The sequence below is a fragment of the Crocodylus porosus genome, unplaced genomic scaffold (genome assembly GCF_001723895.1).
Source record: "Crocodylus porosus isolate Cpor-Errol unplaced genomic scaffold, CroPor_comp1, whole genome shotgun sequence".
NCBI lineage: Eukaryota > Metazoa > Chordata > Crocodylia > Crocodylidae > Crocodylus > Crocodylus porosus.
Window position 1 is genome coordinate 193,000,842 of NW_017728906.1, and position 11,197 is coordinate 193,012,038.

At 44.2% G+C, this 11,197-nt stretch overlaps 1 protein-coding gene across 1 annotated transcript in view; it reads left to right on the forward strand.

Annotated features, from left to right (window-relative positions):
• RAB30 (RAB30, member RAS oncogene family) overlaps positions 1–11,197 on the forward strand; it is a 69,963-nt gene that overhangs the window by 252 nt on the left and 58,514 nt on the right. The gene's annotated exons all lie outside the window — the stretch shown is intronic.

The window sequence follows — 11,197 nt, forward strand, 5'->3', positions numbered from 1 at the left end:
CCGCCCCCGGCGTCCGGCACCGCGGGCCGGGGGGAAGAAACTTTACACAACGACTGTCCTTCAAAGGGGGAAACCCTGGGGCGTCCCTTGCCGCCTGGCTCAGCTCCAGCCTGCCGGGGTGCCCGGGGACCCCTGCCCCCGCGCCTGCCCACCTGCCGCCGTGCCCCCCGCACACCCACTGCCCGGTCACTGCTGTGCCGCCTGCCTTGCCCCCCGCACACCCATCGCACATCTGCCACCTTGCTCCTCCTGCCCGCCCGCCGCCTTGCCCCACACCCCCAGCCCCGCTGCCCCATGTGTGCCCACCTCGTGCCCCACACACGGGGGGGCTGGAGCCTGGGGGCAGCAGGTTGGCAGTGAGGGGCGCTGGGTTGGGACTGGCCATCGACGTTTACATATGGGTCCTGGTACAAAAAAGGTTGCGAAGCGCTGTCCTGAGAGCGGGCCATCACACTAGGCTCCTTAAAGGAGGCCAGGGAGAAGGAAAAGTGCCTCACGTTGGGTGTTTTGAAGCCTGTGTTGTGTTCAGGGTGCGTTTGGCAGGCGTGCAGGTAATATATTCTTAAATCTGAGTGTTTGAAGAAGTGACGCGTGCCCCCGGGTGGCTTTGAAAGCTTTGTTGGATCCAGCAGCCGCTGCGATTTTGCGACGACAAATAATACGCAGGAGTGTGATGGTACTTTCCTCCAGAGGCAGTTTTTTGGTAAGGGGTAATGGTGGGGAATCCTGCCTCAGTTTCTCCTCTGAATAATGGCAGTAGCAGAAAAAGCTGAATTTGCCGTCGCTTTCATGCAGACATGATGCTGTAGGGTAGAGGTGTCTTGGATGGGTGATTGTGACTAGAAGTGAGAAAGGGAAGTATTAAATAGTAAAGGTTTTTGGTTGTTATTGTATGCTGCGTGGATTTTTTTTGTTTTTTTGGGGTTTTTTTGTATGTCGATGACTTCATTCCTTGCTGCTTCCAGAGGAATGAGGCATCTGAGTCGTCTAAAACTGGCGCTCAGCTACTTGGAACGTGTCTGGGTTTTTCTGGTTTTTTTCAGAGTAGTGCGTTGAATGCATATTTTTAAAACCAACAGCTGGACTGTTTGGTGTGGCAGACAGACATGTCCCGCCTTAGCTAAATGCCTTTTTGTGATCCATCTGAAATTTCTTTTGTCATGAATATAAGAAATGTATGTGTCTTCAACTGATTCTTTGGGATCTAGCACAGTTCTGCAGTGGACCTTTTTTTAAGGTAGCACAGTCTAGAAGTAGAGGACAGGGCTGGGATTTTTTTTTTTCCAGGATTTGAAGGGACCTGGGGTTTTTTCCCTAATTCTCCCTTTGATTCTATAAGGCACGTCACTTGCTTCAGTTTCCCCATATTTAAATGAGGATAATGCCTTGGAGATCTTTGCTTGAATAGGAGTAATGCATCAAAATAATATTTATTTGTGTCTGACAATCACTGCAGTCAGCTATGCTGGACCTGGAGAGATGCTTACTTATATTTTGTAACCCATGGCTGGCAATGGAACATGCTTTTGACTGCTTTTAGATTAATATGGCTAACTACCTTTCTCTGCTAATGGAATACAGTTGGGAATGCAGCACACATGCACGTACATACACCCCCCCTCCCTCCCCCAGCTTGATTCAACACTTTCACACCTGTGCAGGCACGTGTGCCCTCCCCCACCTCCCAGCTTGGTCTACCACACTGTCGTCCAGTGCCCCTTTAAAGTTTATTTGTTCCAAGTACCGACTTGGAATCTGTTCTGGGTACAGGGAGAGTACTTGCAGCTGAGCCGACTTCCCCGACTGCTGCATATTTGCTTCTGCGCTTCTCTTGTATAACTGACACTGTGTTGTCCTCTGACAGACTTTTTCTTGGAATTGTATTGCTAAAGGATGCGTGACATGAGTGCAATGTGGACAATGAAACTCCCTGTTTCTTTTGATCAAAGTGTTTGTAAACACTAACACAGTGGTTAGAGAGTCAGTGTGCAATGTGCAGCATTATAGATGATCTTATCTGGTAAGGTAAATTCTTCTGGGGTAAACATGCCTCAATTAAATCTGCCCCTTGCATTTATTTTATCTCTTCATTTTCCTTCCTTCCTCTTTGTTGCTGAGTTAAAGGGGAGGAACAGCCATGTATGCTGGCCAATTGCCTTTTGGGTTTTTTTGGTTTTTATTTCCTGGAATGTCTTTTTTCCCCCTTTTTTGACAAGGGAATGAGCGCATAATCTAACATACAGCTTCCTGTGCTGGCTGTAAATGAGGCGTTTTTATGGCAGTGCATTTTTGGCTATGAAGAACAAGTACTGGAATGGCAGGGGTAGTTTGAAACTGTATTCTGGAAACCGTTCTGCAAAATAGGGCTGCATGAGCTTTGAGAAACATCCACAGGGGATTCGTGGTATGGGAAGCGCTAATCTAAAGCTGGTGCTTTTTTTATTTATGTCCCTCTTCCATTCTGCAATATTGTTGTTTATGTTTGTTTTATCATTACTGCGCAGCAATACCGGAAAATGATAAGTTTGCCTGAAGTGCTGGCACTCTGGTACTGTATTACAGCACACTGCTAATTACAGTTATAAATGCACATGAAAAATTCAACATGCAAGTATTATGTCAGGCGGTGTATTATTTGTCAGTGTGTTTTGCAGGTTTTGTCCTGTAACAGAAATGTACAAAAGAGTCATTTGGCATTCAGAAGGCTGGGTGTTATGGGGCATAAGCCAAATCAGGCACTCTCCCAGCAGTCCTCTTCAATAAGTGGTCTGCAGAGCTTTCTCATTTTAGGATCTTGTGTCCTTATCCAAAAAAGGCTTAGGCATGTGCAATTACTCCCATAAGTGCAGCACCCCTTTGGAGTACAGTGGTATTACCCATGTGAGTGAAGTTAAGCATCAGTCCACATTTTTTGCAGCATCATAGCCTTCCCTGTTAGGTATTGTCCATTTGCTGGGCACTCTGGTACTGTCACATAAGGGTGGTACTTGTTCAAAGATCCTTTGCTATTATGGCTCCGGTTCCACGCTGAGATCTGTTAGTGCAGACTTCTGGTGAGCACTAGTCTGTTGCAAGACTTGAGCTTAAAAGATAGTTAGGATAAAGTGTGCAAAGAAATGGAAGGAAAGTGCTGCTTTAGATTAAGTTTTTCTCTTTCCCTCTTCTGTTGCGGCATTGGGTGAGAAGACAGTTGATCAATTTAGACAAATGTCTGTGGCTTTGAAGGAAAAATCCTTAGGCAATGGGATTGAGCAGCTGGAAGAAGATGGGAGCTTGGGATGGGGAGAAGGAGATAGAGGGGGGTACTGAATGAATCTATTATGTCTGAAGTGTAATTTTGTACTGGTCTTCCCCAAAAGATATTTTTTTTCTCCATTTGCCCAGTGTTAGTGCAACACATCCTTTCCAGTGAGTTACAGGTCCCCTTTCTGTGCAGCTAGGCAGAAAGTGTCAACCAGAGAACCATGGCTCCTCAGCTCAAGCTGCAACAGTTTTGCTTTTAGTTCCTAAGGTCTCCATTTCAGCTCTCATTGTACTAGCCAAGACGGTGATCCTCATTAGCAAATTCAGACATCTAGTATAAATAGAAGATGGAAGGTCTGTTGTATACTGTTCTGCCTGTAGCTGTAGTGTTTGTATATTGGAAGTTGGATTAAACTAGTTATTCAAGTAATCATAATAATTCGGAATTAGGTGAGAGAGATTTTAATGGCAGTTTTGCATTGTTGATGACTTGGCTCTAAACTTTGAATGTGTGCTTTGATGCTGATGGAGTTAGACACCGCAGTCAGAAAATGCGTGTGGATTGAGCTTGGTTTCCGAAGGTGTGCATATTGTCTGGATGATGAGGATGGATGTGGCAGTATGGAAGTTAGATCATCATTGGATAACTGAATAGATGCTGTATGACACAGATAACAGGCTGATATAAGGTAGTTAATTAATTTAAATGAAGTAATTTAAAGCAAAGAAAATATGAGCTGGATAGAGGCAGAACTTCTGAGAATGACCTTTATTGGACTATAAATGTCCATATTCAGTGGTACAAGCCCCTCACTAAATCATTAATTCATTTGGACAAAGCCTGGAATGTAGATGATGGAGTTTCATCTTGCTTTGGGAGGAGGATGGATTCAATGACCTAAGGTACCTTTTGTTTGAGACACCATTCTCCATGATTTCATCTTGCACTAAGTAATGTATATTTTTTCCCATCAATAATTGACTAAGCGTTGGTTTTATTTTTAAGGACCAGCTTAAAGCACAACAGTCTTTTTTTTTTTCTCTGTCGCATGTGATCTAAACGCCTCCCCCCAACCATGACACCTCTCGTTTGCGCTGAGCCTTGAGTGAAATTGGTCATCTGGGGCCAAACATATTGTTGCAGTAAATCTATTCATTCAGTATTACACTGGGAATGAGCTTGGCCCCTTAAATGACGGTAGCTCTGCAAATGTGATCAAGAGCAAAATAAAGCGTGCTGCAGTTTCAGTTGACTTTTCCCCGATCTGTGCTACAGATAACCATTTCTAAATGTAAGGCCTGTCACCAAGGGCAAGCTAATAGTGAACAGTGTCTTGCAGCAGGATTTGGTTTTGCCTGTGTAAGTAGGACCACAGAGCGGCGTTAACTCTGTTACTGAAATAGGCTGCAGTTTTACCTGTGTAGCATATGCCCTTCCCTAGGGCTTGCCTTCCCCAAAGCAGAAATATTTTCCTTTAGCTTAGGTAAAATTAAATACAGCAACAAGTTTCCTAGGCTGACCTCCTCCCTTTCCCTTCCCTTCCACTTTTTATCTATTTTTTTTAACCCTGGATGTGAGGCGGCAAAGAGATGATCTCGCACATGGCTTTTCAAGAGTCTCCCACAGGGTGTGCGCAGTAGGAAAATTGCATGTTAGAGACACCAAAGTGTACAGGTGTCAAAGTCCTTCTTAACTCTGTCCCATTACGGATGTGAGAGCAGAGCAGTATTGCAAACACCTATTGATTTGACCTAATGCTATTCTGTATTTTTACTTCTAGATGCTGTTCCTATAACAATCACTTTCAGAAAATTAAATTGTTATTTTCATGGTGAATGCAAAATATATGCAATGCCAAAATCGCTTCTCTCAAGGTGATGCCTGTACATATGAAAATGGAGCAGAATTTCTCAGAATTTGAGCACCAAAGATTCCTACTATCCAGGAGAATACCAAAATATCCACAATACACAAAATATCCAGGGCCTTGAGTGCAGCTTATTTATGAACAAGAGAAGGGCACCTGGTTGGCATCACCATCTGATGCTGGAAAAAGATGACTATATAACAAAGACGTGCACAAACATTCAGTGGAGTTTGAAACTCTGCCCTACAGTTACGGCACAGATATTTATCACTTGAGCTAAAGGAGTGACTTCATTAGCCGGCTGCCATAGCGTGCGGTCATCATCCAGGGCTATTGGAGGCTGTGGACACAAGGTAACTTGAATTTCCTTTAAAATTATATGCAGCAATAAGTTTCTTTATTCCCCCTTTCCTAAGGGAGGGGGTGCTGCTTGAGAGTGTGTAACTACTTTTGTGATTTCACTGTTACATCTGCATGCTGCTAAAGCTGTATAAATGGGTGAAACTGCTGTACCTTTAACCCTGGATGAAGCCGGGTTTGTCTTGCTACAGGGACGTGCAGATATGATGTTCACTGTATCACTCTATGTGGGTATTACTGTTGTGTCTGCCTATACCCAGATAATCCGACAGGGCATCACACTCGCTGCTGGAATAATACCAGCCGTAATTACTAGCTGACAGGTCAATATTCAGCTGCTCCCTCCGCCCTGCGAAGTGCGACCTCCCTGGTTCTTTCTTACTCCCAGTGTCGGTAAAGCAATCAGCAGTCGCCTTCAGAGAGGCTATATATGTTAGGAAGCAACCTAAATGGAGGTACTAGTCTTCAAGAAGTAACATGAACAGGGAGTAGTGTGGGTTGCTGAAGTCACTGGGAGGGAGGAAGGAACATGTTTGATTAGGAAGCCGAGATGCCCAAAGCCTGATCCTCTGGGTAGCAGTATTCAAAGCACAGTATATTGACCTGCTCCCAACCTCCTCGTCTCCTCCTGATCCCCCTAAACAACCATTCAGAGATGCTTTGATTGTACAGTGATTAAATCCTCTCTAGAGCAGTGATTCACAACCACAGTGCTGCAGCACCTGGGGTCTCTTGAGAGTGTTTTAAGGGTGCCATGGGGTGCTGCACAATACTTAGTGTGATTCACAAAATAAAGCCAGAGATTTCTAATAGGAATCCATAGTGTCAAAAGCATTCTGAATTGTTGTGTTCTCAGGTCTTTGTAACAGAGGATTTATTCGCTTATTTTTCTGTACTAAAAAAAAAATGTGTGAATGCATTTTGCAATGGGTGTGTTGAGTAATGAGGGGTTCCTTGAGTCTAAAAAGGTTGAAAGCCAGTGCTCTAAGGGTGCCTAGGGAATCCGTATTAAGGTTTTTAGACTGGCAGCTAGAATTGAAAGGTGAACTCCCATCTTCAAATTCATGCATGCTCAAGAAGTGATGGGAAGGGACTATTGGGATTAAAAACTTGCTATTAAAAGCAGATTTAAAATGGTCCTGTGTTAAAAATCAACCCCTTCAACTACATAAACATTATTTAAATTTTTCAGTTATAAACCTTTTTAGTTCTTCCTTTTCTCTGAGCTGGAACAGGGTAATGGAGGAGTCGTTATTTTTGTTCAAGTGTGACATGCACCCAGACAGAAGTTAATATAGAAAGACAGTTTCAATCTCAATTAGGAGGAGACTCGAGTTTCTTCACCACAGCAGTCGGTTCCACTTCCAGGTTCTGGTGCACGGCACTGTAATAACGGTTATGAATGCAATGAGGGAATATTGATTTAAAATATCCACTTAACTCTCTGTTTTCAATGTCAAGATAAGCTTCTATTTTTGTCTCATTAAACCTGAATTCTGGACTATGCACCGCTGTTGTCTTGCAAAAAATAGAAATGTTTGCCCATTCTTCCCCCCCCCCCCATAATTAAAGGGAGGTTTAAAAATCCTATGTTTTTCTTCCTTAGAGTTTCAAACTTTGCCTCCCTGAAACGCTCCATAGATGACAGGAGAACTGGGAGGATTATTTCAGATGTTATAAAAATCTGTTCAGTCTGATTAGCTGTGAGGTGAAGTGAGCGTCACTCTTCAGATAAGTTAAGATGGTTCCTGGTGGGGTTTTTGGTTTGTCACAGCTGATTAAGTCAAACACCTGCATAGGAAATGTGTGGGTTAAAAAAAAAATCTGACAGATCTGATACTTTCAGTAACCTTTCACAAAACCAGCCCTTACTCTACTGATATTTTAAGGTATCAGCAGGTGGGATTTTTTTTTAAATGCGAAGACAGGAGGACCTTCAGATTGCCTCTGTGCTCCAGAAAGAAAAGAATGAGAACTAGATTTCCTTTTCAGATGTTGACAGCTCTGTTTTAGGTTTCTGCTTTGGCGCATCTTCCTAGGAGTGATGTTTTTAATGCAAGTTCACTAATTTATGAGAACAAACATAAGGAAAGATCCTAGAGCAGGGGTGGGCAAAAAGCGGCCCGGGGGCCGGATGCGAAACCATTCTGTCTGGCCCACAGGCCCCCCCTTCCCCCCCCCCCCCAAATTAGAAAATTAATATTTATTTGCCCTGGGCTGCCTGTCATGCGGCCCTCGGCTTGCCAAAACTCAGTATGCCCAAAATAATTGCCTGCCCCTGCCCTAGAGGATCTGAGGCAGTTTCTGTCCCATAAAATGACCAGATTGGAGTAAAAACTCTTTATTTTGGTGACTAAGGTTAATGATGGTCTCAACTTTTTGTAAAAACTAGACTGCCTCATCTTCACTAGGACTCCGTCCCATACAAAAGTTAGCTGCTACAAAAATAAAGAAATGCCTCTTCCCCTTATGACTGCAAGGCCTTGTAGGCTGTGTTTCTGAACTGTGGGACAAAGGTTGAGGGCTTCAATCTGGATGTTGGATCATGCACCCAAGTTTCTGATATGAAAACCCCAAAAGCAGACTTTGGAAGGGGATGTGCTTTCACCGCAAAGGGCTTGTTTTACCACACTTGGCAACTCATTCCTGTCCTCTCATCTAAGCACTGCTAGAGCAAAGCAGTTTTTAATAGCATCAATTGTTCCTGCCCTTAGGTGGAGTAAGTCTGTCTCCAGAGCCTCTTTCCATTGTAGCTGGTAGGGAGATGCAATGAGGCTCCTAACCTTTTACATGCATGTGTGGTAATCTCAAGGTCCCCAGGACAAACATTAGTGCTTGAGCACATTATGCAGATTTGGGGGTTATTTCTTAGAGGACTTTGAGTCTGTACAAAAATAACTTGGAGATCGTAAAGTATGAGGAAGGGCTGAAAAAACTAAGGGTATTTAGTTTGGATAAGAAAAGACTGAGGCTGGGGGAATTTGGTAACAGGCTTCAAATACCTGGAGGGTGATTATAGAAAGGATGGAGATGGGCCTTTCTCTGTGGCTGTAGGGGACAGGACTAAGAACAGTGACTTCAAGCTGCAGCAAGGGATATCTAGGTTGGAGATTAGGAGGAACTTTCTGACTGGGGATGGTCAAGCGTTGGAACAGGCTATGCAAAGAAATTTTGGGATTTTTATCCTTTGAACTAAATCGTTCGGCTGGGGTGGTTTGGTCACGATCCTGCCTTGAGTAGGGGGCTGGCTGGACTAGATGACCTTGTTAGGTCCCTTCCAGTCCTACTCTCCTGTGATCCTATGATCAGGACCACATCTCATAACCCTGAGATTTCAAGAGTTGGCACGTATTTAAATTTTATTATAATGCAATCTGGCTAGTTCTGAATGAGTTATTCTATGGAGAGGGGAACTGGGCTTGCTTTCTTCATTCCAGCATTTTTCACATTTCCCAAACACGCTTATATCTTTCACCATGAATAATGTGTGTGTGTTTGTGTGCACAAAATTGCCTTAACTCTTTAGCTTCCACACCAAGGATCAAGTTGAGTACTGATTTTAAATGACCTGGGAAAACAAAGTGTAAGCATATGGAAACAGCTGTAAGATGGGGGATACTTCTTATTGCATGCGACATTTATACCCCACCTTCATCTTTGGTAATTGCCTTCATGATTTCTGTGAGATGCTTGTTGGGTCTGGATAATAATTAAATGCTGCAAATGATTCAAATTTCTAAAAGGAATAGGGGCAGAAAGATTCCTAGGTTTCCACTCCTTTCCTTTCAGTATTACAACTGAAGTACTGAAAAAAATTAGACCATATTAAGACAGTAAAATACTTTCCATGTACCTTCAAGCCCAAAGACTGTTTAGGTGGTGTCTGTACTAAAAGTAAAAGTTCAGTCATCATAGCGTCCCACAAAACTGTTTGGTCTCACTTGGCCAGTTGTGAAAGTGGATTGTGTCCAGCTGTCATCAAGATATTTCAGCAAAAGAGTGTTGTGCTGTGGATTTAGTATCCTTCTCCACCACCTTCAAGGGTAGTGACTTGTGGGATATCTGTGCTGGGATACACATTGCTGTGAATTTTGGTGAAGGTGCTATAAAATGTGGGATTGCTATATATTTTGTGGGGAATAGTGGTTCAGATGCCTGTAATTTCCTCTGTTCCAGCTCATAATCAAGAGTTCTTAGGCATCATTTCTAAACTTACTGCAGAAAATGTGAAATGCGGCCCAGAACAACTCCACTATGGAAAATTCCTGTGCTGGCATCATAGATAACTTATACTTGCACTAGAGGTGCATCAATGCATTGGTCTGATATGATATCGGCATCGATATAAAGAAAATTGGCTGCATTGGAAATTGGCCCAGGCTCGGGGTGGGTGGTGGCGGCACTGGGAACGGGGCTATGGAGGGGGCTGCAGCCACTCCAGTTTCACCGTAGCCCCGCTGTCAGTGCCACTACTGCCCGCCCGCCTGCCTGGTGCAGTCTTGGCTCTTCCTGGCATGTGAGGGGAGGCGGGGGTTGAGCCAGGGCTGCACTGGGTGGTCAGTGATGGCTCTGGGAGCAGTGCTACGGTGGAGCTATGGTGAAATTTGGGGTGGCTGCAGCCTTCTCCGTAGTGCCCTTCCCAGTGCTGCCCCTGCCCACCCTGAGCCCCGCTTCTGCCGAGGAGAGCCCAGCACAGCCCTGGCTCCAGCCTGCAGCTGCAGCTCACCTGCCCTACCCGGCACAGATCTGGGGGGCACATGCCCCTCCCATGCCCTCCCAGGTGTCCACAGCGGCGGGAGCTGCCCTCCCCTGTGAGCCGCGGCTCTGTCCTTTACTCTGCCCCACCCCGGCTGGGCAGTGCCTGCCCCGCTTCCTCCCTCACCCCGGGGGGTGTTGATCTGCCTCCCCATGCCCCTTCCATCAGACTTACCAGCTGCACGCAGCTGTATTGGAAATCGGATTGGCATTGGCTGATACGTCTCCTTAAATATTGGCTATGGGTATTGGCCCCCAAATCTCTATCAGTGCACCCCTATGTTTAATTACTTTTGTGTGGCACCCTCTCTCTATAAATCTATTCTCAATTTGCGCCACGGATCTTGACAATCTCTCTATTTGTCTTAGTCACGTGTTAATGTCAGACTGATTCAGATCCTATCTTTATTAGAAAGGGCTGGACTGTCACCTTGCAGTCTAGTTTGGGAAAGGGACCACACTGCTAGGGAACAGGATGGGAATGAGATGATGACTCTGAGGCCCCAGTTCATAAAGAGTTAATTTTAAGTGCACACATGTTCAAATACATATATTTGAACTAAACATTTCTCTCTCACCCTGGCTTTCTAAACTAAGATAGGATGTTGGAGATGAAACATGACAGCTTTTAAAAACCAGAACTGCTTCCTTCCTTAAACCTTACTCCAAAATTAATGACAGTGAATTATTTTTTTAAATTACTCTCGCCGTTGCAAGTTTCAAAACTGAAGAGATGAAATTCCAGCTAAATGGAGTACAAATTTCTACAAGCAACCAAACAAACAAAAAAAAACCACAACCCAAACCTCTATTCTCTTTTGACCAATTCTGTTAGGATTAACAAGGGTGAGCTCTAATTTCTAGAACTGGAAAACTGGAGAATTCAGTTTCCATAGCAGAGTAACAAATTAACTTGAATTAATTGATCTTTGCTTACTTTGACTATCACTCATCATATCGAGGAGTCTGTT